We start from the raw sequence: 27,934 nt of genomic DNA, 5'->3' as shown, positions 1-27,934 counted from the left end.
AGTTTCTGTTGTTTCAGGGAAATGCCTTTCTGCTGCATGTTCAGCACGTCTCCCTCCTCCTGCTGTCAGGGGATGACTGTAGAGTCTGTAGAGTCAAAAAAGAACAGGAAGAATTTCTGAAGTTTCTGTGTTGTCTCAAATTACCTGCCAGGATCCCTGCTCAGCAAGTCTGATACACACAGGCTTAGGGCCTGTAGTAAAGCCATTACCATGGCCAAGCACGGCACCAGACCAGAATTGCAATATTCTTCCCCCTTTGCTAGCTCCCAGATACAATAGGGGTGAGGTAAACAGTGCTAAAATGATGACTGTGTCTCTGTAAGGAATAATACTGAAGGAATAGCCTCGTATACTCCAAAATTTGGCTTACAACAACAAGAGGCTCCATATGAGCAGTTCAAGTTTCATCCCAACAAAAGCAGATTATATCCCATTGCAGTAAGGAAGGTCTGTATGCCCCGAGGCTGGGCAGGCTGCACTTAATTTCTGTCAGCACTGATTGAGCAGCTCCCCTGCTCAGTTAAATACAAGTGATGTCAAGAATGTCTTCTAAGTGATGCAGAACAACGTTAACTATTTTGGATGTTTATCTTGCTCTACTGTAAACTTCCCCAGAAGACAAAAATAAAAAGCTGGCTCCTTTTCCACAACAAATCTTGAAATGATTTGGGTCTCTTGCAGGAGCTAGGTCTCCAAACATGTGAAATTAGAATTTTAAAATATACTAAAAGAAGAAGACACTGCAAAACAGTTCTAGGAATATATTATATTGGCACAGGTTGGGCAAAAAATACATTTTGTAGAAAAACAAAGGTGTTTTAGAATTCCTATCAGCCTCCTAAAATATAGTTTTAAAACTATATCCTTCATAGAGATGCTAAGAATGACAATTCTTCACCAAACATTTAGCAGAAGGATGTGTATAAATAAGTCAAACAATAGCAGACATGCTTTTCCTGCAAGCTTTAGAAATACCTACAGAATGTCTTTTGGGAGCCTTACAGAGGAATGTAGTATTTATAGCCAGTTCTTCATGTTATGGTTGAAACTAGAGTTGGCTTCTCTGGTTTCTTTTTAGTTTGGTGCGCCTGCTGCTCTCCCTGGTACCCCCATATGCAGAGCTGATGGAAAACATCTGGCATTGTCCCTTTGATCGTTTTGTTTGGTTGAGCATTTAGCCAGCTGCCCTATTCATTTTCAGCTAAAAGTCACTTATCTCTGATTACATGATGCCCATAAAAAACATAAGACCTGAGAGCCTTATGTGCCCTGTACAGACACCTTGAGATTGCATCTGGCACACTGACAGCAGGCATAGTGAAGTGCCAGGAATCAAGATCTGTGCAGTGTTGTTTTTGCACAGATCAGAATGGTTCAGTGTAAATGTACAGAAAATGTGCAGAGAAAGGAAACTGCAAGATATAATTATGGAAGACTAGTAGAAGTTCTAGCTAAGTCAGTATCTGAAAAGCATTTGGTTAGCACTGTACAAATATAGAATCACATCCTGAAATAGTGCTGAGTATCCATAGCAAACGATCAAGTTAACATCCTGGATTTTGGCTAACCCCAACACCAGCCCAGCATTTGGCCCGCTGAAGCATTTTGTTCCAGGTGTGCAGGCAACATGGTGGAGTGAAACTGGCAGGCAGCTCAGTGGCCATAGAGGTGGGACCACACTACATGCAGCTTTTCAGGCACTGTGGTGATGAGTGCCTTAAAAAAGCACAGGAAGGAAACTTGGAGAAGAATTGCCAGGGCCTTGTCCCAAGCTGACAATTGAAGCCAGTCATCCTTTCTAGGCACTTTGGCCTGTTTTTCTTCCTCCTTTTTTCTCTCTTCATGGAACTGACCCCATCACAGCAACATGCACTGCAGTCCTCCAAGTCCTGCTGTGCATGCCAGGGACTCCAGAGAGAGGCAGAAAGAATAAAAAGCAAGGGGTTGGGAGGAAGAGGGACAACGGTAGCGAGGACAGAGGAGAGGAGAGAAGTTCACCTTACTAGCTTTCCCTCAGAGATGAATGATCTGATTCCACTCTTCATCTACAAATAAAAGATTTTGGAGTGAGAAAACCTCCCCCAGAGGATGTGCTGTGGCAAAACCAATTACAGTTGACCCCCAAGTTACGCCAGAGACATGGGCTGGCACTGGCTCCCAAATGGCTTTTAAGGTGGCATTTTTGATGTCAAAAAATGAAATGGTCTAAAAGGCAGGTTGTTGCAAAAAGATTCCACATTATCCTGAAGTGCAGTCTTCGCCAAGGTCAGTAGAAGTGCTCCAGCTGGCGTTCCCTTGTAAGCAATACAAAGGAAAGACTAATACTCAGTGAGGGATCCCTCGGCTCTGTAGTTCATTTCTTCCTCTGTCTGTACCCGTTAACCTTCCAGACATCTACAGAGCCTCCGGTCTTCAAGGAAAGAGACTGAAGTAGAGAGCCTATTATCAGCATGTTTGTTTTTGAAGACAATTGTATTTTCACATTTGGGATGCTTTGTATAACACTTCACTACTGTGAGCCTGAGGGATTTTCAAACACGTGAAATCACCCACATTAGGATATATACTGGATGTTTAGACAGGAAAAGACCAAAAAGAAGGAGAAACAGAAAACTCCGCTACTAAGTGTTGTCATTATTGCATTTTCATTTGAGGATTAAGCTATAACACCTCTTTCTGTAGAAGTTGCTCTGAGCATACAAAGAGCAAAAATACCCTTCATTGAGAGTAGGAGATCTCTACCCATGCAGAGAGACAGATGGGAGTATATATTGAAAAATTATATCAGATGCAGAAGTCCAACTGGGTTGACATCATTTACCAGCCAAAACATAAGTAAAGTAAGAGGCAAGCTGGGGAAATGTGTTTTAAACATCTGTGGGCCAAACCTCAGGACATCAGGTATCAGGTCACTCTCACAGTTTGCTACCCGAGGTGGAAGAGGCTCTAAAGCTGTAAGTCCTCGTATGTTACTGCAGCTAATCAGAAAAGTACTAGCTTCCCGATAGACAGATTTGGGGAGGGAATAACAAATTTTCTACAGGTCCAAGTTTGACTCACTAAATAATATGTTCCTGACTAACTACTTCACTACAGACATTCAGGGAGTCTGTAGATATACAGACTCTGGATCGTCTACACAAACTCTAGGGGAAGTGCTGCAAAGCCTCTACGTTTCGGTTTCTCTTCCTCCGGCCAATAAAAACTAAGAACAAAATATCATCTAGATGTATTTTCTGGCCAAGTGATGATTGTGCCTAATGGTCAGGGAGGAATTTGAAAGTGAGAAAGTCAGATCCTTTTTTATGTCAACATTAGAATGACAGCAAGAACTGAATAGTTGTGGTATTCAATCTTAACATGAAATGCTATGTCTTTCCTAGTTTAGTAATGAATTCATAATAAATCCTGGAGTGGAAAATCAAATGAGGTATGTGTCTCACTCACACATGTGCACCAAGTTAATGCGTATTTAGGTGATGTGCACATGTGGAGTAACACTGAGTTATCACTGGAGCTAATGGAAGTTTTACCTCTGAATCTACTGGCAAGGAGATCAAGCTACTAGAAATCAGATTTGTTGTTTGTATGTTTGCTCATAGAGCATGAGTTGTTCTGATAAGGTCGTCTCTTGTCTCAGCTCTAGCTAACTTCCTACATAATAGGATTCTCACTGAATGAGACATCAAGTATGAAGTCTCCATTAACTTGACCTGTCTTTCATTTGCAATGTTTTTCTCAATTATTCAATTTTTAAATATTTGTCTGGACATGACTGAGATGAATATACCATCCTTGCTGTAGTCACAGGTGAAACATGAAGCGGGGAAGCCTAGGGCATTCTCTGAAGAGGTTTTGCAGGCTTGACTGTCCTCAGCCATTTCTGGGCCAGATGGTGCCCAGACCATGCATGTGCAAGGAAGTGAAAGGAAACAGCAAACTTACCCTGACAGACAGAGACAAGGGAAGCCTTTGTACTCTGACAGCAGCAGGATTTTGCATTGAAAGTGTTCACTTTTGGAGACGGGGTGGGCAGAAGGAAGCAGAAACAGCTGGCCAAGCACAGGAGAGAGGTATTTTCAATATTTGGCAATCTTTAGTCTCTTATTGGAACAATTCTGCAGGGTCCTTCTTAAATCTTCCACTCAGATGATGCATTTCCTTGTAATCCGCAATGATGCACTGTTAATCTTTTACCGCTGCCTGAACTGCTTGTTTTCTTTTCTCCACTACTACCTTCCTTCCCTACTTATTGCCTTCCTTTCCTCATACTTCCTTCCTGTTTTCTCTTTTTCAATTAGTAAAAGCAATTGATTATGAGATTTTTTTAAGAATAACAATACTGCAAATATCAAATTTCTGTAAGTATTGATTAATACTTATATATGCATGTGTGTGTGTGTACAAAATATGCATAAACCCATTAAAAGAGAATGAAACTTAAGGCAACCCTATGTTTCATTGGCATTTCACAGAATATATGGCAAACTTTGGAATTACTAGCCCATAAAGTCAAAAATTAGCTGGAATTTTCTTTAAGCGCTTATCTTCAAGCCATTTATTGCCTCTGACAGTGTGTGGCCATTAAAAATAAACAAACAAATGAACCCAATATGTCCACTTTTGAACAGCTTTCTTCAGGATACTGAAAGATGTTCTGTGTTTAGGAAGTACCCCACAGATTTTAGGGAGGAGCATTGCCTCTGCAGCTGTTTTGCATGGTAAAGATGCAAAGGATAAAGATGCTTTATCCTTAATGGACTCCAGCTCTTATGGCTGTTTTTAACGACTGAATTTTTTATGACTTTGCCAATCAGGCCTGAAGTTAACTATGAAACATTCAGCAATGCAGTAAGACTGAGCAAGCCAAACCAAGTTGCCCCAGTCTATACTAAGTACAAGTAAGTCTGCAATTAATTATTCATGTGTCATGCACCACTGAGTCACTGTAGTTATAAGTAATTGCTCATTTGTAAGGGAGTTTATTGTCATAGGATGTCCTTGGAGGCCAATTTTCTCTTTCCAAATTCAAATATGGAGTTTGATATTCATGTGGGTAATGAAAATGCCTATAATTAAAAGAGTTAATGCTACCAAGAATTCTAGAAGATAAAGTAAGTAAGTAATATTTTTCAGAGTAAACTTCTCATACTTACATGGAGACTTACTGAAGCAAGAAGGAGAAATACTGTCTTATATCTAATTCCTGGTGCCTTTTTGATCACTGTCAGAGATGGGACACTGAAATGTGTAGTCTGTGAGTATATAAAGCCCAAATGAAGTGCCTGTATTCTAAGACCTATTGAAAATATATATATATTATAGATCCTGAGGAATAAAGAAATTCAAGAAAAAAAAGGAAAAAAGAAAACCCCAAAAATTCATTTTGATACCATAGGTTTAAACAGCAAGGTAATAAACCCATGCTATAGTGAATTTCATGAGTATCACTTAATGATTACAACGTAGGAATTCGGCATATCTTTTCACGGGTGGCTGCAAGCAAATCCAGACTCTCTTTGCCTGTGCCCAGGAGCTGTGGAGCTATGTTAGAAAAGCATTTTGCCTAAGCCAGTAAGCAGACCCAGAGCCGCATTACCACAGCTATAAGACTTTTGAACTGGGGGGGATCCAGTCTGCTGACATGTTTTTAGGTGGAATCTTGAAGGCTGGAATTCAAAGTGTTTAGACTCATGCTTCACGGCTGATAAGAAAAAAAGGGTATGTTTTTCTTAGCAGGCCAACTCTGCTGATTAATAGGTTAGGCTGGCTATTTTCAGGACTAGAACTACAAAGTAAATAGGTGAAAAGCTGTGCTGCATTTTTTCTCAAATATTTTACAAGCTAGAGGAGAAACTTTATCTAACTTACTTGAACTTTAACAGAATATTTCATTCATTTCTGCAAATCAGATACCTACCCGAGCAAAATCCATGAAAAAAGGACTTGGTGCCCGTGATATTCAGTTAGCAACACTTATTGACAATATCATGAAGGTAGAATCCAGCATCTGAATCCATGCAGGCTCCAACAGAAGGGCCAAGGATGCAGCAGAGAGCCAGAATTAGTCCTGATAGAGAAAATTTTAAATTTTTCTTAGGTTAGATTTCCCCCCCCCCCCCAATTTAACTAACCCTTGTGAAGACTAAAGTTCTGAATTTCCTAGCCTTAAAATGTCTTTAATTTCTTAAATACTCTCACAACATATAGACTAGTCAGCATCTGGCCGTCAGTTAGAATGTCTTTTCTAATAAAATTTCATCAACTGGATCAGGAATATGATGATTTTCAGAGGCTAAACAGAGCTATGATGTTCAAACACCATAAATAAGGTTCATAACCTTTATTCTTGAGCTGTCAGTTCAGTCTTTAGTTTCTGAATCATTTGATGGCATTGATCCAGGGCAGCAGTAATGTTGAAAAAGACACTGATCACTGCGTAAGTGGGTGGAAAAACATCATTCAGCAGTTAGCTGGGTATATCTGCTGAAAGTATGTCTGTGATTCTGTGAAGGCGCTGCTGTTGCTAAGAACGGATTGGTTTCTGAGACCGCCTCAAAGCCAGCCAGCTGCAGTTAAACCCTCAAAGGCTGACAAAGTGCATTCCTCATTGTATCAGTGGAGTGGATGGTTAGATTAAGTTACCTCCTCTGAGATTATCAGTGATGAGTTTCCATCACTGGGATAGATTTTACTTTTTATCCGACCCAAAAGGGATGGATTTCTCTGTCTTAATAGAAATGCATCAAACTCTGAAACAATACATATTTATGGGGCTATCCTAAAGCCTGCAGATAACCACAGCCCACACCACAACTTTACTGGATGTAACAGTATCAATAACATTGGACAGGCAATCTTTGCAGACTTTAAACAGATTTAAATTTAAGATTGGATTCATCTTTGAAATTATCTGAAGCAATTTGTATCAGGTACCAGAAACAGAGCAAGGAATAGTAGAGAGAGTTTTTCTGATATCTTTACAGAATATGTAAAGACTAATGTGTATTTATGGTGGATTTTCTTTAGACATTCTCACAGGGCCTTACAACATTCATTGACGTCAATATACTTAAGTAAACCAGTATAGTTGAAGTTAATCTCAGTATTTATTTTTCTGTGCTTATTCTGCGATGCTACATTTATTTAAAATCTCTTAATACCACTTTTCCATCATTTGCGGCAACCTATAAAATGAGTAATGAGGTTAAAATAGATCAAACTCAGCATCGTCTGAAGATAATCTGAAAACAGTGAGGGGGTCGCAAGGATAAACAATGAACAACGCATACTTTCATGCGCTGAGAGGAGTAGTGTAGGCTCATAGAAGGGGAGGAGGGGCTGCTTCTTCATCTCATCTCCAAAATCAATTTTACACATGAGAAAAAGAGTTTGCTCACTTTGCCCGAATGCTGCTGTGCATTTTATTGTTGGGAGATATGAGGGAAAATGCAGTTTGTTTAAACTAACATTTCTGCCACCACTGGCCTTTCCCACATTTAAACCATACCACCTAAAGCCCAAGAGAAGATATAGTGCTCAGCACGTCACCTGGAAAATCCTGTTTAGAATTACGTAGTGTGATCAGCAGATCTGTTAATTCATGTCTGCAGAGAAGGCAGGTTTGTTTTAACTCTTGAACTGAGGAGTTTATAGAGAGTTTAATCTTTGGATTACAAAAGTAATTGACACAATATTTAAGGCCAGATCCAAAACTCCTCTTGGCTACAGTAGGCTTTGAGCTTGTCTCTAAAGATCTAAATGTACTACATCAATATTGCTGCAACTAACTCTATGTCCTTCATATACATTGCAATGCTTCTCTTTGATTATTTATAGTATTCATTCCATTTTCCCCTTTTCTTGAAATTTCCTAAATTCATAATAGGTATGATTACATTATTAAAGTTCGCTTTAATTACGTTTTTGTTGAATCCACTTTATGCATTTATAGGACTTGGATACAAAACAATACTTTAGCCAGACTTGCTGAACTACATGGGAAAGAATTGAGTGGGGGCAATTCTGTAATGGTCATTCATAATGGAAAAAGTTAGTGAGTTCAATGGGATTTTTTTTCCTATTAGATTCATCATAGACACTTTTTTGGATTGCCCTCAGAGAAATATACTTACAAATGGAAATATTATCACATGTTAGCATTGGACCCCAAAATCCAAACAAAACAATGAAGCAACACATACTTTCCTTCCTATTCTGATTGCATCACTGGAACCACTACCTAATAAAGGGATTTTGTTTGAAAAAACTTCCTTCTGTGTTTTTTACGGTGCTGTGTGTCTGCATTCCTGTTCATTTGTATGCTTGATTAACTGAAATCAAATACAATGATGTGGATCTGCAAGCAGCCATAAAAGCCCAAAACTAACAGCAAAAAATATTCTGAACTGCGATATTCATGGGAATTGCTGTACAAAAAGCAAAAGAGCTGATGAAAATTATGTATGTGTTTTTCCTTCGTGTTATTTTGTTGTTATATAGCTGCTCAGAAGTTTGCCCTTTAGCAGGCTTCAAATAGGTATGTAAGCAGGTAACAAAGGATGTATTGTTTCAGATTTAGACTATCTCTGCCTCATACACAGCTATCCTCCGTCCGGCAGCTGGAAAGAAGTGGCTAGATTTTAAGATATTCTGTAAGTACCAAGCTGTGGGATTTTTTTTTTCTCTGCCCATGATCTTCTCTATGTTTTAATGGCACTATTGACTTTTGATGAGTTGCTGGGAGTTTGTTTTTGGTGGTGGTGGGGGGGGGATTGCAGTAAATTGTATAGATTTTGAGAGTGAGAAATTATTTCAGTGTTTGTAGTTGATGTATCTTCTAGGGTTGAATTGTTGAACTGATTCTTATCATAGACACCAGTTCAAATGAATGGAAATGTAGTTGTTTGGTTCCAAAGACAATAAGATTGGTGGAGACTGATCCCGCTGTATAGTATTTTCTGTGTGTGTAGCTTAAATTAAGATAAAATAAATTAACACAACAGCCAATTATAAATCTAACCAAAGAATCTTGTGATCATTAAATGAATCTAAAAGAACTCAAGAGAAAACTTGAGGATACAGTAGCTATTAGTTAATGAAATAATAGGAAATACATATGTAAAACAGAAAATGTACCTAAAATCTACTTTTATAACAACCCAATCAAGACAAATTTGGCTACTTAATCTTTGAGAGTGAGACATGTTTGACAGCATTGGAAGAGATCTTACTGAACAGATATACTCTTCCATTACCAAGTAGTGAAGTGAAGGATAGATGGAAAACATATTATGAAAGTAGACAAAAATTCCTATGAATTTCTTTAGTTGAAGCTTATCTTAAATGAATCTCAACTTCAACAATTAGTTTTGATGTGGTGCTTTATTTAAATTACTGATTTGATCATGTACTTGTTGAAATCAAAGTTGTTGAAAAGTTCTGTGATCAGATTTTGTGGAAAAGGAAGTTTGTGACTAGAATACTAAATGCTGATTTTGTATTGAGATCAAAATAGTTACTCAGAGACCTAGTCAAATGACTACTAAAACACACTGATGTCACCAGGCACTTCAATAGAGAAAACGTAGGAAAATATGCTTTACATATGCCAGGTTTGATAGGAGAACCTTTTTTGAAAGATCAAGTCTGTATGTTTCTTCAATATAACCATTTAAATATTTAGGGTCAAATGATTCAAATTATATATTACATCATATTTGAGTTCTGACTATTATGCTATACTATACACAGATCGAAAAGTCCTGCTTCCGTAGAAGTTATGATAAGAGAGCAGCTTCTTGGTTAGCAATGATCTCATGCTATGATCCAATGTTTACCTAACAAAAATGAAATTAGTTTATTTTGCATAAAAAAAAATCAGATAATATTTTGGGTGGAAATTCTTAATTTATATGTTACTGTAGAAAGTTTTCCAACTTGCTTTATTTCTAAGCACCTTGAGCACCTTTTGGTGGCTGGGTTGTTTTTAACCTTAGTGACATGGTAAGTAATGAGAGAAATTTTGTGGCACCTCTGAGTTGCTGTGGTGTTTTAATTTACACTGGAAACAAATTCATCATAAATTTATTCTTGATCGCATTTGTTCTGTACTTCCTGCAATGTTTGCTGGTCCTGATGATTTATTTATTCATTATTTGTTCATATTCTGTCTCATATTGGGTTAAATGGAGCTTTTGTCATGGATGGACACCTGGGGGAATTAACTGTCTTGTCCTAATGTTTGTGGAGGACACACTCATGTCAGATCTAGGCTTGGCTGCAGGACATGCTAGAGTGTGTTTTGGGGTCCTTCCAGTCCTTCCGTCTCCCAGCTACGATCATAGGCTCAAAGAGTTAAAATGGAGCCAGAAAAGTTTTCCTGGCAGTGTTCAGAACTGTAGCTCTGCCTATGGCAGAAGTTTTCACAGAAAGTGCAGGAAAAATAGATGAAATGGCTGCCTGCAGGCTTGTGTATCTCCTGGAGCTGTGACAACTGCATTTGTGTCAGGGTTCTCTGGAGGGAAATTTACAGGAACAGGCTCACGAACAGAAAATGGCTTAGTTTCAGTTTGTTCCTTCTTTTATCAAAAATTATTGATGGGCTCCCACCAAGTCCACAGGTGCTCTCCAGTGGCCACTGTATCTTCAGACTAATTTTATTTCCTCCTAGTCCAGTAGAAATCAGACACAGAACCAAGTCACAGTGGTTTAACAAGCTACTACTTACAATGTGGGCTTCTGTAACTGTCCACAGGCCTGCCCTTCACCTGCAGAAAATAAAAAGTAACTTAACCAAGGTTATGCCTCTTTCATGGCAGACTGACTTTGAATTATGCCACATTTGTCATGGTCTAACCGTTCACATGACGATAGCTAATGTGACTTAGCTGTCCCATAGGAATGTTTCCAGTGATAGTAACAACATTGTTTGTTTAAGCACTTCAGAAGAGATGCACCTGAAAATCTTTCTACTCAACCAAAAGAACTCAGTAACTGCACTTCAGAAAGTAATTTTCTTTGGCGATACACAGGTATGAGGAAAAGGGGCATTATTAGTTCCTTCCCACCCCCCCCCCTTTTTTTTGTCTGCAACACATTATTGTAACAATATATTTCAAAAGTTCTGGGCCATGGTACTTACTGTCAACTTCTTGAATAACAAAACAGCATCAGGCATCCTCCCTAAAATGCTTATTTTACATCATCCTCGAATGTTGTCTAATTTACATCGGTTGTTTGACTGGCGTAATCATTTATCAGTGCGGGAGCTGCAGTATGAGCGCTTTGCAGAAAGAAAGAGGTTTCAGAACATGTGCGATGTTCATTTAAGAGTTCTGTCCAAGGCCAGGAGCAGAGCGCTGCAGCCCGGAAAGGAAAGGCTAGGAGCCTTTGCCAGTCCCGTTTCCCCTTGCATGAATGCTAAAATGATTGCAGAAACTTCCTTAGAATTCTCTCTGCAAACTCACATGCTTGCAGCACTCTGGCAGAAGCAGACATTAAGTGGAAGAAGTACCCTTAGCCCATGTGGAGACATGAGAGACCTGCCCGAGGTGACATTATCGGGGCCGGGAGGCTCAGTGTTGAGCCAGGACGGCTCTGCCTGGCAGTGCTCAGTGCCGAAGCCCTGGGAGCGCACCCCGACTCGGCAGCAAGCGCTGCCTGCCCCGCGCGGCGAGGGGGCTGCAGCTGTGCGGGCTGCCAGGCAGGCAGCTCTGAGGTTCAAAAACGTTCGTTGGAAAGTCTGCATCTGCACAAATCATGGTTTTGAGGAAGCTCTGGAGATAGCTGTAATTGTGTGGAAAGGAAGAAGTGAAAAATCAGGAGCTTGTTTAAAAAAACAAAATGGCAATGAGTGTTTTAGTTTCTTCCCCTGCTGTCTGGCAAGTGACCTCAGCAGATATGCAAGAGATGAGCACAGGATGTCAGGAGTCTCATTTTGGTTGTTTGAACACAGTTTATGAACAGGGATCCCTCTCCTGTTGCACTTACTCAGCCATACTAACTGCGCTCCTGCCACAAAATACAGGTCTTTGGAGTAACTCTGATAGATGCGCCAGTGTTCTCAAAGGCAGTTGCATACTTGTTACACACAACATACAGTTTGGGAACTCACTGGAATACAGGGTCAGCATTTTAATTCCTTCACTAGCAACTCTGAACTCCTGAACTCCTCTGAACTCCTGTCCCTGTCTGAGCAATGCTAGTTTACTTGGAGCTGCATTAAAATTAAGCAGCAGTTTCCAAGTTGGTGCTTTAACCCCCTGCTTGTGAACGGTGACTTAGGAAATTTTCTGTACTTTTTCCTCTCTTCTCCCAGTGAAAATAAGGAATGTTTTGTAGAAGGGGGAGAGCAATAAGTGGAAAATAAGAGAAAGAGAGAGAGAGAGAGATGTTGATATGCAAACCAAAGAGCTTATTAATATGGCAGAGTTAACATAATACCATCTGGTTTATGTCTGGTTCCCATTTGGAGCTTGATCCTGCAGGGTACTTAGTACTCAGGCTGTTTTCTATGGCACTCTCCAAAGCATGTTTAATGTTAAGTGCTTTACTGGAGCGTGGCCAAAGTGCTCAGCACCTCACAGCCCTTGTTTCATTTTTCTGGTTTATAGAAAAATTCTTTTCAGTTGCCCTTGCACTTCTGACAGATTTTCCTTCTACCGCTCCTCCTTTCTCTCTCTCTCTCTCTTTTTTTTTTTTTTTTTTTTTTTTTTTTTTTTTTTGATATTTTGTTCTGAATAGTCAGTGCTGAGTAGGGCTAAGCCATTAGTTTACCCAGGCTGCTAGATAAAATGTTGCGTCCTGCCTTCTGAGTTACTTCCAGTACAGATTCCAGAGAGGACAATATTTTAGCCTGAAGTGAGGTCCTACCAAGTTATTTAAAACTGCTTTCATTCAGTCTGTGAAACATAAAAACTTAGTAATCTGCAGCTATAGAGAAGATAGGAAAGAATGTAATAAAATCTCAAGTATTGTCAGCATATATTCCAAAGGGGCAATTGTCTATTAAATAGATTGAAAAAAATCCCTAGAAAACCAGACGAATGGGAACTCGTGGTGTGCTTGACAGTGTCCACTGCAAGAAGAGCTACAGTTCTGTCACTCTGAACATGGCTGTGAGCAAGATTTGTGCTTTTTGTGTACTTAGCTTTCCTTTTTCTGCAGTAACAGAGCATCTTAGCAAAGAGTAGCCATAATGTACAGTTCCTAAACAAATTTTCAAATTGTATGACCAGATCTGTAGTCAGTCTGAAGATTATAATTGGAAAGGAATGACAGAGCCAGAAACTTTTTGCTGTCATGGCAAAGCTGTTCAGAGTTTCAGTTTCACAGTTAGGCACTGATGCCTGCATAATTCCCCTGTGAGCTGATCATTACTCAGCTCTTTAAAACCCTTGAAATGTGCACCTCCTCCATGGTACAGTCTCTCCCTGTTCTTCACATGTTTGGGAGTCCATATATATATGTGTGCGTGGGTCTGTATTAGTCATGAACAGCACATGTATCTGGTGATACGTACCTGCAGACATCCACAACATCAGCCATATGGAAAACTGCAGTCAGCTAAGAGGCATAGCACTCACCAGTAACAGCACCTTACCTGGATGCTACTCACTCTCCACTTCCCCCACAACAAAATTTTATCAGGATTGCAAACCTCTGACCATCTTCAAACAGCTGCTAAACTTTCTAAGCCTGCTAGAAAAACATACAACATAATAAATATAATATAATAAAGCAAGAAATCATTTTCTTTTTTTCCACTCCACCTCTTTTCCTCAGTTATAAAATTAAATTGGCCTATGGGCTAGGCAGGACAAAGTAGGGTCCTGAATCACTGATTAGATTAAAGCCTTGTGTGTCCACACATATGTCCATAACCTCCATGGCTAGAAAAAATTATTGACAGGATCAGAGCACTAACTAAATGTCTAGCAGGAATAGTAGCTTTAAAATTGTTGTGTTGATAAATATGGGAAAGACATTTTGGCAGTTTGTTGTTTTTGTTACGTTCATGCTATATCGCTCACTTTTTGCATTTATGTACAGAATGAAGCACTTCCATCTCAGAAATGTAGCTATCTTAGGAGTACAAAATGACATTCTATGCCTAAAGAGCAGTCAAGATACAGCCAGGGGGCACAGCCCCCTGCATTTTCACAGGTGGGCCGTAAGCTCTTTATGGTAAAGACCATCATTCAGTGAATATGGTATAAAACGCAGCACTCAGGAGGCTTTTATTTCTGGCTTAGCCCTCCAGTACTCAATAATAATAATGACAATAACATCGCCTTCACAGCACACAGAAACAAACGCAGTGAACAGAGGTGACGTAAGCAACAGACTGAATTTCGGAGTAGTATAAACAGGCAGCAGCCGTCTATGTCCACTGGAATTTGGCCAAGATAGTAGAAGGAGCCCTGCAGCCTGCTCAGTTTCCACATTTCCAGTTTTAAGAACATGATTTCTTTCTTTTTTTCACTGTGTTCACTCTCCTTGCGCCAGGCTGCCACTCGCCCACCCTCCATCGCCACGTGCTGCGCGAGGGGCTCTGGGAACAAGGGGATCTTCATTGCAAAGTGCTTGCACCAAACCTTTGTGGGTGGTGGTGTTGGACTTCACTGTCTCCTAGCGCAGGTTTTGAGATGCCTCTTTGTTCACATCCACTGTAACCAATCACCAAGTTACTGATACATGTCCTGGAAGACAGTTGAGTTGCCCTCTCAAACCATATGAATCTGCAGAAGAATAAGAACTGGGACTATGTGGAGCACGTGTGCGTGGTAGCATCTGAGGAGCACTATGGCATGGTGAAGAGCACTGCAATGCCGACAAATATGACGGCTGGTAAAGGAGGCCGTCGCTGTAATTTGGAAAGCGTGGCCAGGAATGCCTTTTTGAGACATGGCCTCTTAATGTAGCTCTTAAACTTTCCCTCTCTCTGACCCAGCATTTTCTGGAAATAACACCCAGTGCGTTTTTCTGACTTGCCGAAGCCCAGAAAGCTCCGGTTGTGAAACTGCCGGTACTTCGGTTGTTAAAAACCCCTACGTGAACAATAGGGAGTTGAAGTGTTTTGATACAAGGGAGAATGTTGCAAGAGGAAATAACTTTGAGATAGTCGTAGAGATAGCAGGACTACACGACATCTGCAACAGTGTCACAGGGCTGCTTTCCTCAGGCCTCCCAGCTGGGTTCGTGCACTTTGAGGAATGAAAAGCCTAAAATGACAGGTGACTGCCAGCCCTGAAATAGTGGTCCTCTGCGTGTTATAATCAAAGGAAATTGTGGACCTGCCCGTATCTCATTTGGATACTGATACTGGAGCTAGAGGTTTGTAAATCTTAACAAAAACCTTGAAAGCATGCAGGAATCTGGGGCTAGCCTACGAGAATGTGTGTTTGAAAAGGCGTATGTCCATTTGCCATTGGAAGTTACAGATAAAAGTGTATTTGAGGGGCCTGAGTCTCCACTACCCTGCAGCTACTGCAGCCTCCAGGCCCGCACAAGTAAGGGTAAAACGCCACTTTTGCTAGTGATAGTAAAGGTACTGTTTTTTTCGGTTGGCACTCCTCTGATTTTGGCTACACTGTCTGTGGACTATGAAACACTATGGTCTCTGGATTTTAGGAGGTACAAAGACAGCATAAGAAGTGTGACGGGGAGATCCATGGCCTCAGTTTGTGTCATCTTCTTAATGGCATTGACTTCTGGTAGCTATAGTAAATAATACTATTGCATTTACTTTCTACAGGGGTTGTATTTTTTATTTTTAATTATTTTTAAATTTCATGCTAATGTTTTCTAATTTTGCATATTTTATTTTTCATTCTGAAGTGTCTGTGGGTTCACAGTGGAGTGGTTAACATGGATTTCTTCCTTTGCATGTTTCATATTAGACATTTGCTAATAAATTTTTCCTTTCTCCTGCCCCCCTTTTGCTGTGTTGTCCAAGACAGGCCTCTAAAGTTCTGCCTGACTGCCAAGCCCAGGTCTACTTTCATGTCAAATGATTAATAAAATTTTAGACTAACCTAATTTTTATGTTATACATGGTAATTTGAAGTGACATGTCTTTGCTTTATATATGTTTCTATTTAAAGAAGTGAACTGCAGTGACTGAACTTGTAATTATGAGCTTTTTCGAAGCCATAACTGCATAGAGAAACTAAAAATTTATATTTTCTTTTATCTCTTTATATCTGATAGAATTTTCAGATGTAATGCCTATTTCGCTAATGACATCTTAAAAAGTTACTGCAGTGGAACACACTTCATGATTTACAGCCCCCCTCAAGCATTATGCAAACACAGTGCTGATTAAGTCAGCATTACCTAATGGATAAAACTAGTAAGATATTTTGTTCAAATTAAATCCTCATCTTTAAGGAAAAGTAAATTGATTGATAGACCATTAGAAACTAACCAGAAACTCACCCCTGTTCTTAAAATAATGATTACTGGCCAAATATGAATTTGGCACAGTTATAGTTACTTTTATGTCTCACTAGCGAAGCACATCTGTTAATGTAAAAATATCTTTGATACATTGCAATGATTTAGCTGTAGTTAGTTTAGCAGCGTTTAGTTAACATCTAAGGAAAGAGGGGGAACAAATGTCTTACATTTAGCCACCAGTAAGCCAAGACTTTCAGCCGTTGCTTGGCTTTATTTGGATTTAGACCAAGTTCTTCTGTTTTTACTGAAACTGCAGTAATGCTTCAGCATTTGATGTCATCCATTCTGGGTTTTCTATACTCCTTATAATAATCTTTGAACCCTCAGCCCAGATATGTTATGAATATTATCTTTTTCTGGAAAAGGCAGGGAGACAGTCATTTTTGACTGCTACAATCCTCGCTCTATTGTTTGTGTACCAAAGGCATGGAGCAACATCAGAGAGAAGGAGTAGGAAAAAGACTAGGATGGTTTTGAATTAAAAAAAAAATGGAGAAGGATCAGTGAAAAAGAGGACTTTCTTAAGGATCAGAATTTCACTGCTTTTCAGTGGTGATTCAAATTGTATCTACAAAGACTTCTTCAGGGTCATACCTGATCCAAGCTGTGACTATGGTTAGACTGTCGTTACCAAGGAGTGAAAGCCAGAAATCGGTCCTGGTGAAATTAGGAAATGGTAGTGCTGGAACCACCTGTGAGGCTAACAGCTCAGGTCCTCTTTGCTAGTGAAAATATATTAAAATTCAGAAATACTGGCAAGTAATGATTTTCTTCATCTTCTTTCCATGTGAGTGATAGAGTTTCTTACTCATTTCCTCCTCACTCAGCAACTCTTCCATCAGATCATCGTCTTTTTCCTCTTGGCCTTCTGTTGTTTCTGTTTAGCTTTAAAAGAAATTATGGCTCTGAGAGATAGTAGCTGGCTTCCCTTGGGAGTTGTACTGTAAATCCTTGGAATTAGGATAATTCACAGTTTAGGTATGATTTGGTTTAATGCAAGCAGAAAAATAGGCTTTTTTTGTAGTGTTCTAATGGGAAAGTCACCAGCTGACTGAAAATTAAAGTACAAAATGCTCTTTTTGCAAAGATCAGAGAGCCACCTGGAAGAAGGAAAAAAAAAAAAAAGTGTTTTTAAATTCAGCACAAAAAATGACTCTCCACTTACATGGCTCAATGTACTGTTTCCAGTGTACATATGGCCCTAGTCTGTGGCCCTTGTAATGGGCACTGGAAAACAAGCTCAATTCCTTCCTGTTAATTTACTCGTAGAGGAGGTTTTTTTCCACCAGGCAAGTTCATTTGTCAAGGTGACCTTCTTAGCTAACACTGTGCTTTACTCTAGATAAAGAGTGCCGTGTCAGCTTATTTAAGAAATTCAGCTACGTGGGCCGGCAGCAGGCCTCCTGTGAAGCACAGTGGCGTTGCAAAACAAAACTGTTCCTACGCTGTGAGGCACTGTGAGGATTTTTCTTTTCCACAGGTTTTCATATGTTGGCACAGCACATTCTGCAGTCCTTCTCTTGTCCTACTCTTTATAAACTTGCTTCACTTGCCTGGCTGGTTTTATGTTTAAATAGTCCCAAGATTAAATAGTTTCTTTTGAAAAATTCCTAATATGTAAATTAATAGTCTCCTATGCAGAGCTAAGACCACAATTAAATCTTGATTGATCATAATTATAGGTAAGAAATTTCACAAATTCCCTGTCAAAGTCCAGATAGAAGAAACAGATCTTCAGAAATCTCCTAACAGAAGGTTTAATCTTTCATGGCATTTGAGGAGCTGAAGTCAGGGCTAGACTGTCTGGCCATATCTTCTATCTAAACAATTGCTTTAAAATACATCACCTATTAAGTTTTAGGACATCATTGTCATTTTCTACGATGAAAAACATGCCAGATTTGGAGCATGTGTGCTTAATGTATCCCACTGTTAATGTAAAATCCTGCCTGGAGAAGAGCCTCTGGTTTTTGCTCAGCAACAGCTGGAATAGATCAATCTATATAGAATCCCTGAAAATAGTAGTCGTGTTTCAGAAGAAACCACCACATAAGGATGATAATGCCAGTTTCATTTCTGTGGAATAATTAATCCAACAATAATTCTTCCATTTCCTTCCTTGTAGTTTTATTTTCATGCTTGCCATATGACATCAGTTTGTCAAGCCCTTAAAGCAATTCCCCTGCAGCACTGACTTGTTAAAATAGGAGACTGCATTTAGAACTGAGCCCAAAAATAAAAGGAACATTTATTTTTCAGCAAAAAAAAAGTATGATCGGGTTAACCACAGTAATCTACAGGGCATTTTTGAGCCAGGAAAAAAGTAGGCAAAAGTCAGAAAAAAATGAAATGTTGCTCATTGCAACATTTTCTAAGTGAAATGTTTTGTTTCTAATTTTTGTAGATTTAACTTACAGAAAAAAAAAAAAAGTAAAACACAGTAAAAATCTCTAGGACCAAACTGATTACTGTTCTTCTGGATTTCTGTGAGAAAAGCAAATAGTTTTATTTCTGATTAGCTTTAAATGAAAGTTTAGTTCAATTATTTGTTTGTCTAAAACCCTGAAAATTCAATTGTTTACAGAGTTTATTGCTTACTACTGCTTCTTACAGATGTAGCAAAGAGCTCAAGCATTCATCTTACTGTTAGTATAATCTGTGTAGTTTTGCAATCATTAGGTGGAGTCAATAGTAGGTCTATTCTGTATCTCTGTATTTAATTTTAGGAAAAGAATAGTTTAAAACCATATCTTAGTATTCATAAGGCATATGACATTCACCATTTCTGCTTCTGAAATATTTTATCCTTTTGGTTCTGTCTAAACAGTGTATGGAATCAGTACCAAATGACTTTCTACTAACCATGAAAAAGAAAAAAAATCAAAGATAAATCTGCAAAGATGCCAGTGCTGATGGATCTCTGTAACATGCAAATCCCCCCTGGCTTCGGCAAGACACCTGTGTATACGAGTTCACCACTGTTTATTTTTCATTGTACAGCTGTGATTAGGGCTCAGCATTGTGCTGGTTCAGAAACAGTCAGGAAAAACAGGCAGAGAGAGGATCACGGTTCCCTACTTTCAACTACATCTAATGCCCAGTGGTCATTTAGACACTTCCCCTATTTAATAGCTCTCCAGTGAGTCCCTTGCTGTCCTATTCCTGTGTGGGTGATGGACAGCTGGGAGCCATCTCATTTGTAGGGGAGCTGAACAACTCCTTGGAGATGACTTTCTTTCCACTGGCTGTAATCAGCAGCTTGCAGCAAACTAGAGCCCTAACCTGCACCTCGCGGTTCGGTGTCTAAGGTGAGACTAGGAGATCCAGCACCTACTGAAACATGGGAAGTGTTTTAGTTGCCGACAGCACCCGGAGCCAGGCTCTGCCTCTTCCCTTCTGCTCCCAGCCACATTTCTGTGTACCACTATAAGCAGTTATCTGCAAAGGGCTTGGGTTGCCAATGGGAACCTGGCTGCATCTTCATCAAATGCAACCAAATTAATTCCTAGGAAAGCCTAAAGTACTGCAACCAAGACTAGCTTAAATTCCATCAGAGTAACTTTTGAAAAAGCCAATCCTAAAAGTATATTTATTAGACTGTTTATACAAAGCTCAGAGTTATATAAAATTACTTCAATTCCTTCCTTCATCAGGGAGAGTAAAAGTGGCAGCAATGTATCACTTAATTAAAAACAGAGAGAAAACAGAGCATTCCTTTAACGGTGTGGGGAGATCACTCTTCAGCCTGGAGTTGTCCTCTGAGTGCCTGCAGGAGCTGAGATTAGAGAAATATTTAGCTGGGAGTCTATGGACTGGGAGCCCCATATCATTTCATGCAAAGCAAAAACCACCAAGAGGTTTATAGTCACCACTACCACCAGCAGCTGCATTTGCAGCATGAGCAGTCCCCTAGTCCGTTACCAAACTCCTAAGCCACACATTTCCCTGCAGTTTATCCTTTAAATCATGACCTATCGGTCCCTAAACAGGCCTACAGACAGTGGTAAATTATCTAAAGTTTTCAAGAGTCTTCAAAATTTTTAAGAATTTGTGTAATCCAAAAAGTTCACCAGAAGAAAAGAAAAGACTAGATTAAGTTTAAAACATAAAACAAATTTAACTTCAAGATGAATCGCAAAACCAAATCACTTCTGCTTTTGCCCTTTTCTGACCATTCAGGAAAGCTGTTTCTGATTCAGGAAGTCTTTTCCCTTTTTTCTTTTTTTTTTTAACCTTTGCTAGTCTTGATTAAACACTTTCAGACTTTCTTTTCCCTTCACTCCTGTGAAGGGCTTTCAGCTATGTCTTTGGAGGAAGTGAAGAGTATCAAAAACCTTATAACCAGAAAGTCAGCTTTTCCTCACATGTTTTGGGCTGGAGGAGCGATGAGAGGAACACTGTGAATTTGACATACCAATTTAAGAACTTCCAGGGGGAGGCAAAGGTTTGGTGGAAGGAGTTAAGTTTGATCATTTCAAATGCTCTCCATGTTTAAAAGTTATTTCTTAAGCCTCCTTCTACTGCATTCACAGCCTGCAGTAAGGAATTGTTTGCACAATGTGTTTCCTAGAGATGGGTCTTCCCCCAGCTGCAGCCTCACTCATCCATAAATTCTGAGACATTATCTATCCCGTGGCAGAAAGCTAATTCTGGGCCACTGTTCATACAAAACCAGGTGCATGCTTCTTTTCAGCATTCATCCAAGTGTCCCTCTGATCTTCTTTCTTAGGAAAAAAGGAAAAAGGCTTCCCCATAAATATTTGATTTCTTAATAGCTGTACTTTGGCTCGCTTCTCTTTTCCTAGATGGCATTGTGTACTGTGGTTCTGCTCTGGGTGGAGCAGCAATTTCCGTGCAGAGAGCGCTCCTCATTGATTTACATCTGGACATTTGTAATTTTTTGAGTCACGTTAATGGGTAGTGTCTTACATCCTTTTAACAGAAAACACATAAATTAGCTCTGACTCTTTTTCTGAGTCACGCACAGGGACTCTTCTGAATGACAGAGCACCCGGGCTGATTACGCTTTTGTTTCCCCTCCTCGGAAATGGATAAAAGATTTAAGTTCTGACACAAACAGGAGAACACACTAAGAGGATTTATCCTGGAGGCATCTACTCTTTAAATAGTGATGGAGCAGTGTGAGCCTGTTTCCCACACGGGCCAGAAGCGCCGCTGCTCTTTGTTCCTCCAGCTCTTGCATGACTAGAGGCAGAATATCCTATCACAGGCTGTCAGATAGCGCCCAGAATAAGCAAGTTTGTGGTCATAGGCTGAGGAAGGACTTACAGCCACTAGGAGCATGAAGAAGCTGGGCTTCAGTACTCTGCCCTACTCCTTTAAGGATAACACCAAGGCTTGGTTCTGCTCCGAGGTAAGACTTACGGAATTTACTAAATCAGTAATTTCTCAGCCTTCCAGAGCCTCTTCCCTCCCTCTTGTTTTCTTAAACAAGGAGTGACAGGAGGGGGAGCAAGCTGTCAGAGTTATCACTAGCGGAATTTTCCAGCTTTACAGGGCAGGAAAGGGGGGCGGAGGGGGCAAAAAATGATCCGCTGCAGGGAAACAATGGGACGCGCTGGAAGCGAAAGCAGCCCCAGGAAGGGCATGTGCATGCTTTGCGCCCATTCAAGTTGAAGTAGTGTAAAAATACGCCTCAAGAATCGAGTACTAGCACGAGCTTTCAAGGCTTTGTTAACGAGGTGTGGGGTTTCTGGAAATCCTCTGTTATAATACAACATTTTCCCTCACTGTTTTCTCTGTTTTAAAAATACATGCCACTAGAGTAACCTTTTAGAGGGAGCACAATCTTTGCTTCAGGTTAGGTTAATTAGAGGTTTTTTTCCATTTTTGCCTTCAGTTGATTTGGTGTCAGAATTTCAACTCTTTCAACTTTTACCTTTTGACGTCACATACATGTTTTTGATATTAATGTGTATTTCAGCTCAGTGACCTGACCGTAGCTTAACCTGCACAAGTAGTGGTACACACAAACCTAACTTTAAGGAAGAAGGAAATTAATGAGTAATATCATTTCACGGGAGGAAAGCCAGATCTGACAATTTAAGTGATGCATTCATACAGATCAGCCTTGTAAAAGCAAAAGTGCTTTTACATTCACAAATACATTATCCAAATCCACGTTTTCAAGTGGTGCTCAGATCTAGCTTAACTCTGTACACTTGACAGACAGGGATTTACAGGTAGCGCAGGCTCTTTCTAATGGACAGTTTCAATCTGAAGGGACTTACATTTAGTAACTACATAAAAATTCAGGGGCAGCAGTGGACTGATGGTGAGCAGCAGTTAAAAAATGTTGACCTAACAAAAACTGGAAAATTTTAAGGGAGCTGGAACCACACATGCCTGCATCATCCTGATGAAATCGAAAGCTTTTTTATGTATTTTAAATAAATGCAAATACAAGCAATAAACCAGCAAGGCAGCACATTCAGACAGACTGTCTCATCCCTTCTGCTAGAGTTTCAGGGGCTTTCTCTCGTGCTGGCTGGCAGCCGTGATGCTGACATCTCTGCACATCCAGAACAAACACCGGGAGTGTTTGAAGAGGTTCATTTAGCAGCTTCCACTCCAGGGCAGTTTGCACACCCTGCGGTGGCCAACACAACCTCTCCGGTTCCAAAGTTCCCCTGCAATAAAATATCATGAGCCAGGGGCATGACCATCAACAGAAATAATACTCCTTGCCTTGTGGAAAACTTTTCAAGGATTTTTTTCTCCTGTTATTCCCTCTGTAGAAGCAGCACAAGGCTTATACTAGGGATCAAAGGGAAGTCTCAAATGGCATCAGATGCTGCAGAGCAGCCCAACATGAAGACCATGGTCCAATATGATGAGTACATAATAGATTTTAGTTGACTTTGATCAGGATGAAAGAGCAAGTACTTCCTTTTTACTGTGTCAAAGTATGAAGTCTCACTCAAAGCAAATCCAGGCAGCTAATATCCATGGAGATTTGATTCTTGCTAGGTATATTTTCTTGACTGATTTGTTTAGAAGAGGGAAGCAGATCAGCAGGATGTAAAATTTCTACAGGGCAGTTACATTCCTAGCACTAATAGATTTTCTTCATCAAATAGTGTCATTACAAGTCCCAGCAGTGTTCAATCAAGATGGGAAATGAGGCTCATTGACATTAGATGATTGTCCAAACTGCTTTCTGTGATTTTGTGACTTCTTTTCCATACGAATAGGAAGAATTCTGAGACATCTCTCATTGCTGGTTTTGCTCCTGTTCTCAGGGAAGTCAGACATGGGACAGGTGCCCTTGTCTGGGAATTGAAATGGCTGTTCTGCCCAGCGGGATCTCCTAGGTGCTAAGGCAGTGCAATTGCAAATTCCTAATTTGGAAAACAAATGGGGAGCTCTCTAGATAGGTAGAAATTACTTGCTGATGATGCTGTTTCAAGATAATGGCCAAATTTTGCTGAAAATGAACATAGCAACACAATATTCAATTTTATTTCAATTCTTTTAATTACTTTTCAATAGGAAGCCTCTTAAAATGCATTCTTTTGGAAAACTTTAGGAGGTGAACTATGTATAAATGAACGTAATCAGCTTCTTATTTGACAGATCTTTCTCCTACCCGAATGATTCCAACTACTTTTAATAAAGTCTGTTCTATTTCTATCCTGAATTACACTTCCATTAAACAACCGATTAATGTTGATCCCTGGTTCATGCCTTATGAAACATTCCTTTCTATGTGTTATCTAGACTTTTTCACAAAAATCTCATAAGAGATTACTAAAATATTCCTTCTCTTTGTTCTGATTTTTGCTATGTATTCATATATATATTTATACATGAGTATGAATTCATATATATGTAGAGTAATCTTCCCCTTAGGATATTGTGTGTGTATTTCATAAAGGAAAAAGAGATTAACAGCACAATACAATACAAACAGACTGACTTTATGGCACTCTTGCAGAAACTCCTGCCAAGCAAAAGAATAAATAACAGCTGTGTTAATCAAAGGCAAATTTAAAAGATAAGGCTTGAATTTAGGTGGTGAAAATACCAGCAAACTGAGCAAGCTTACTGCTCACAGAAAAAGAATAATTCCGAGGACAATGAACATGATAGTACCAGTAAACTGGATTTAAATTTTCAAAAGTGCCTTTTTAGACTTAAATGCCTAAGTGCCACTTTCAAAATTGATTTTGCACTTAGGAGCACTTAATCTCCCTACAAGTCAATAGGGCTTACACTCCCAAATTCAGCAATTGTTTCTGGAAATGGGAGTTAGGTATCTGACCTCCTTAGTTACTTTTGGAAGCGTAACCCATAGTCACTGGGAAGTCCAGAAAAGATACTGGCTCAAGCATAGGCTGAATACCAACCAAGGATACCAACTCAGACGAAGGAACTTGAGGTACAAGCACAATTATTCCCCTACTGCTTTACAGAAAAGCAGTCTAGTTTTTGGACTGAACATGTGAAGATGTGTTTGTCCATCTCAAAATCCGGTGGAAGCATTTTGAATCAATTGTAACTGACATAAATATAGCCCTTGGCTGGAAATCTTCTAGAATGAGTTGCCACAGCTCAGCCAAGGTGTTATATCAAAGGCATGGATAAGCAATTCAGTGTCCTCATGGGATGGACTGCAGCTTCATACCATTCATATAGTGCCTACATAGTGAGAGATCTAACATGATCACTAAAAGATAGAGGGACACCATGTGAATCTTCACCTCCGATCATGGATCATGGCTGTTATCTAGGCAGGAGTGAGAAGAGGAACATGTACTTGTGATGACAGAGAGCACAACAGCTTAGTTGTACCCATCTGACACGAGTCTGTGATCATTCAAACATGATTTACTGCATATGCATAGCAATACTAATCATTTTTTATAGCAGATCAAGCCAAGAATATGTAGCAGGTTGAAAAAGCCCAGTTAAAACTTCAGTCAAACTCTGAAGGACATGGTTAGCATTTCTATTATCCATAGTCTACCAGAGTTTTAAGCCAGAAACCATCTCTTGTATTTTGCTGTGGCAAAATATCTGTATGATTTTAGAGATATCACTTTACCTTCCTCCATAATCCTATTTGACCACCTCTCTATGGTCCCAGGTAAATAGCCACTGCCCAAACAGTTCATTAAATGCTACTGGGGGTGGCTGAGTTGTTTTGGTAGTTAGGGACTCCTTGATTCTGCTGTCTTCATCCACAGCATGAAAAGTCTTTGTATCTAGGTTCAGACTGTCAACTGCAACTGAGGAGTATTCAACACAGCTGAGGAGGCAATTCTCCAAAGTCCTCTTTTTGTTATCCCAGCATGAGCTGGTGCAAACACAGAACAGCTTAGAACAAGCCAGAACAAATCAGCAACTGGCTGGCAAAATAGCCGTGATAAATCCATACTGATAAAACATGATGTAGTAGTTACTACAGTGGCTCTGTGTTTCTGTAGTTTACTTCCCAGGAGAACATGCACAGACATTTTGCACCTATGTCAAAATGCTTGAAACTAAGATAAAATCATCTCTTTGTGTCTTCTGGGTCTTGGTTATTTCCCTCCAATGAGAGTCTGTTTTCCTCAGAGATTTCCAGGAGCTGCATCTTACTCTTCCAATGTCAATATTAAGACATTTGAACTTGCAAACCCTATGCACAAGAATCATTCAGCTAACTTCAGCAGAGCTACTGGGAGGATTCAGAAGTATTCACATCACTCAGGAACTGCAGACAAAGACATCATGTTTTGCAAATGTTAGTATTCCCCATAGCTTTAGGAGCTTCAGGAGCTGCAATCTATTTGCATAGCTAGCTTTGAAATATTTGGCATGCTGCAGCTTCCCTCAGGGTGCTTATGGATTAAATATTTGAGCTAAACCTCTAAAAGTTTTCTTCTCCTAAGCAGGAAAAAAAAGCTGAAGGAAACTGGAAAGCTGCTGTACACCATATACCAGTACTCCCATTTAAGAGGTGATTTTTCTTACTCTATTATTTGCCCTTTTTATGGATGTTGTAAAGAGGTGTAATTTGGTCAAATAGTTCCAGCTCTCACTGGAGTCCAAGAAGCGGTTTGGAAGCATCACTGACTTATTTGGCTTCTTACATATGAAGGTCATTTTATTCATTGCGCATTCAAACCCAAATTAGAAAAATACCACTTGAAGTTTAGGGTGTTACCTTGACAATCCTCATGAGGGTGTTCCTTCTGTCCCTTTAGCATAAGCACAGGCAAGTCTTTAGGATTACTAAAAAATCTTTTATGCCACCCTAATATGAAGTGTATAGCCAAAGTGTAACCAAATGCCTTGTGTTTTCCTTTCTCTCTTCAATCCTCTGTTGAAGGTGTTTATGCTCTATTGTTTCTTCTGCAAAAGGGAACGTCTGTTCTTTGGAGATCTGTGCCCTTATGCTTGCTGTTCCTTGGCCATTGTGTTTGTCTCCATCAAGTTTAAACTTCCTTTCTCCATCTTCAGCTCTTCTCTACTCTCTCTTCTGGTTACATCTCCAGTCATCTCACCATCCCCTTTTATAGTTATGTTAATGGTACTAGATTCACCCAGCAACTTAAGCGCTTCTCACAAATGTGGCTACGTTATAAATGAAAATTCTCTAAATTAATATAGAGATCTAGTACTGGCTTTTCTTTTAAATCTAGCTTTTCCTTTAAGTTTATACAGTTATATTTATGCAGTTATTCATGTCCTGAATGAGAGATCACCAGATAATAAACTATTATTAAATTTTAAAGTGAGTGAAACACCCTAGTATTTTAACCTTGAAAAATGTGAGTGAATTAACAAGAAAGAAGTAAGCTGTGCTTTGTTTTCCTCAAAGGTATTCGAATGTAGGGTTTTTTTTTTTATAAATTGAAGGTGAAATATGAACTATATTAGCAAAATATCCATTGGCTTCAGCAGAGCCAAAAGGATTTACCTCTATTAATATGGCCTAGCTGTTTTGGGTTACTTTGGTAATTTGTTTTCTAGAATGTAAATTATCCTGACTGCTTTAACTCTGAACTTTTCATAACTATTTAGAACTGGCACGGAAAGAGAGGCTGGTGCATGACTTGTTCTGATAAGAAAATGTGCCTGTGAAATAACTTTGGCGAAACGCTTGGGAGCACACCCCTCCGCCGCTATCGCCCCTCCCTTGCCCGGCGTGTCTGGCCTCCCTGTGCCGCCCCGTATCCCCTCCACGACGCTCTGCGCAGAGATCCCCGATCAGCTCTCCTCCTCACTCTACAGCAACATTAGGCAGAAGGGGGCTCTCACCTAAGCCACCAGCACTTACTCTCAGGAAAAATCAAAGAGGAATGGAAGACAGGGTTCGGGCAAGAGTGAAGACAGAGGGATGGAAAGAGAGATAGAGACAGAGATGAGGCTTCGTGTTGCCAAAGTCACAAGCTGTTCCGGACCATTGACCAAGAACAATCAACAGATAACATGCTAGAAATCTATTATTCTGTAGTTTCCATAT

General features: G+C 39.7%; 1 protein-coding gene across 3 annotated transcripts in view; it reads left to right on the top strand.

The window, feature by feature from the left end:
- ARHGAP28 (Rho GTPase activating protein 28) overlaps nucleotides 1-27,934 on the top strand; it is a 77,816-nt gene that overhangs the window by 5,037 nt on the left and 44,845 nt on the right. Inside the window, exon 1 of one of the 3 annotated variants that reach the window (XM_062570158.1) lies at nucleotides 21,671-21,835. The exons of the other annotated variants lie outside the window; for them this stretch is intronic. The gene's annotated coding sequence lies outside the window, so the exon portion shown is untranslated. Of the gene's footprint in view, nucleotides 1-21,670; nucleotides 21,836-27,934 lie in introns of those variants that run through there. 3 annotated transcript variants of the gene reach the window in all.

This window comes from Rhea pennata, chromosome 2, assembly GCF_028389875.1.
Source record: "Rhea pennata isolate bPtePen1 chromosome 2, bPtePen1.pri, whole genome shotgun sequence".
NCBI classification, from domain to species: Eukaryota; Metazoa; Chordata; class Aves; order Rheiformes; family Rheidae; genus Rhea; species Rhea pennata.
This window is presented reverse-complemented; position numbering and strand designations above follow the sequence as displayed.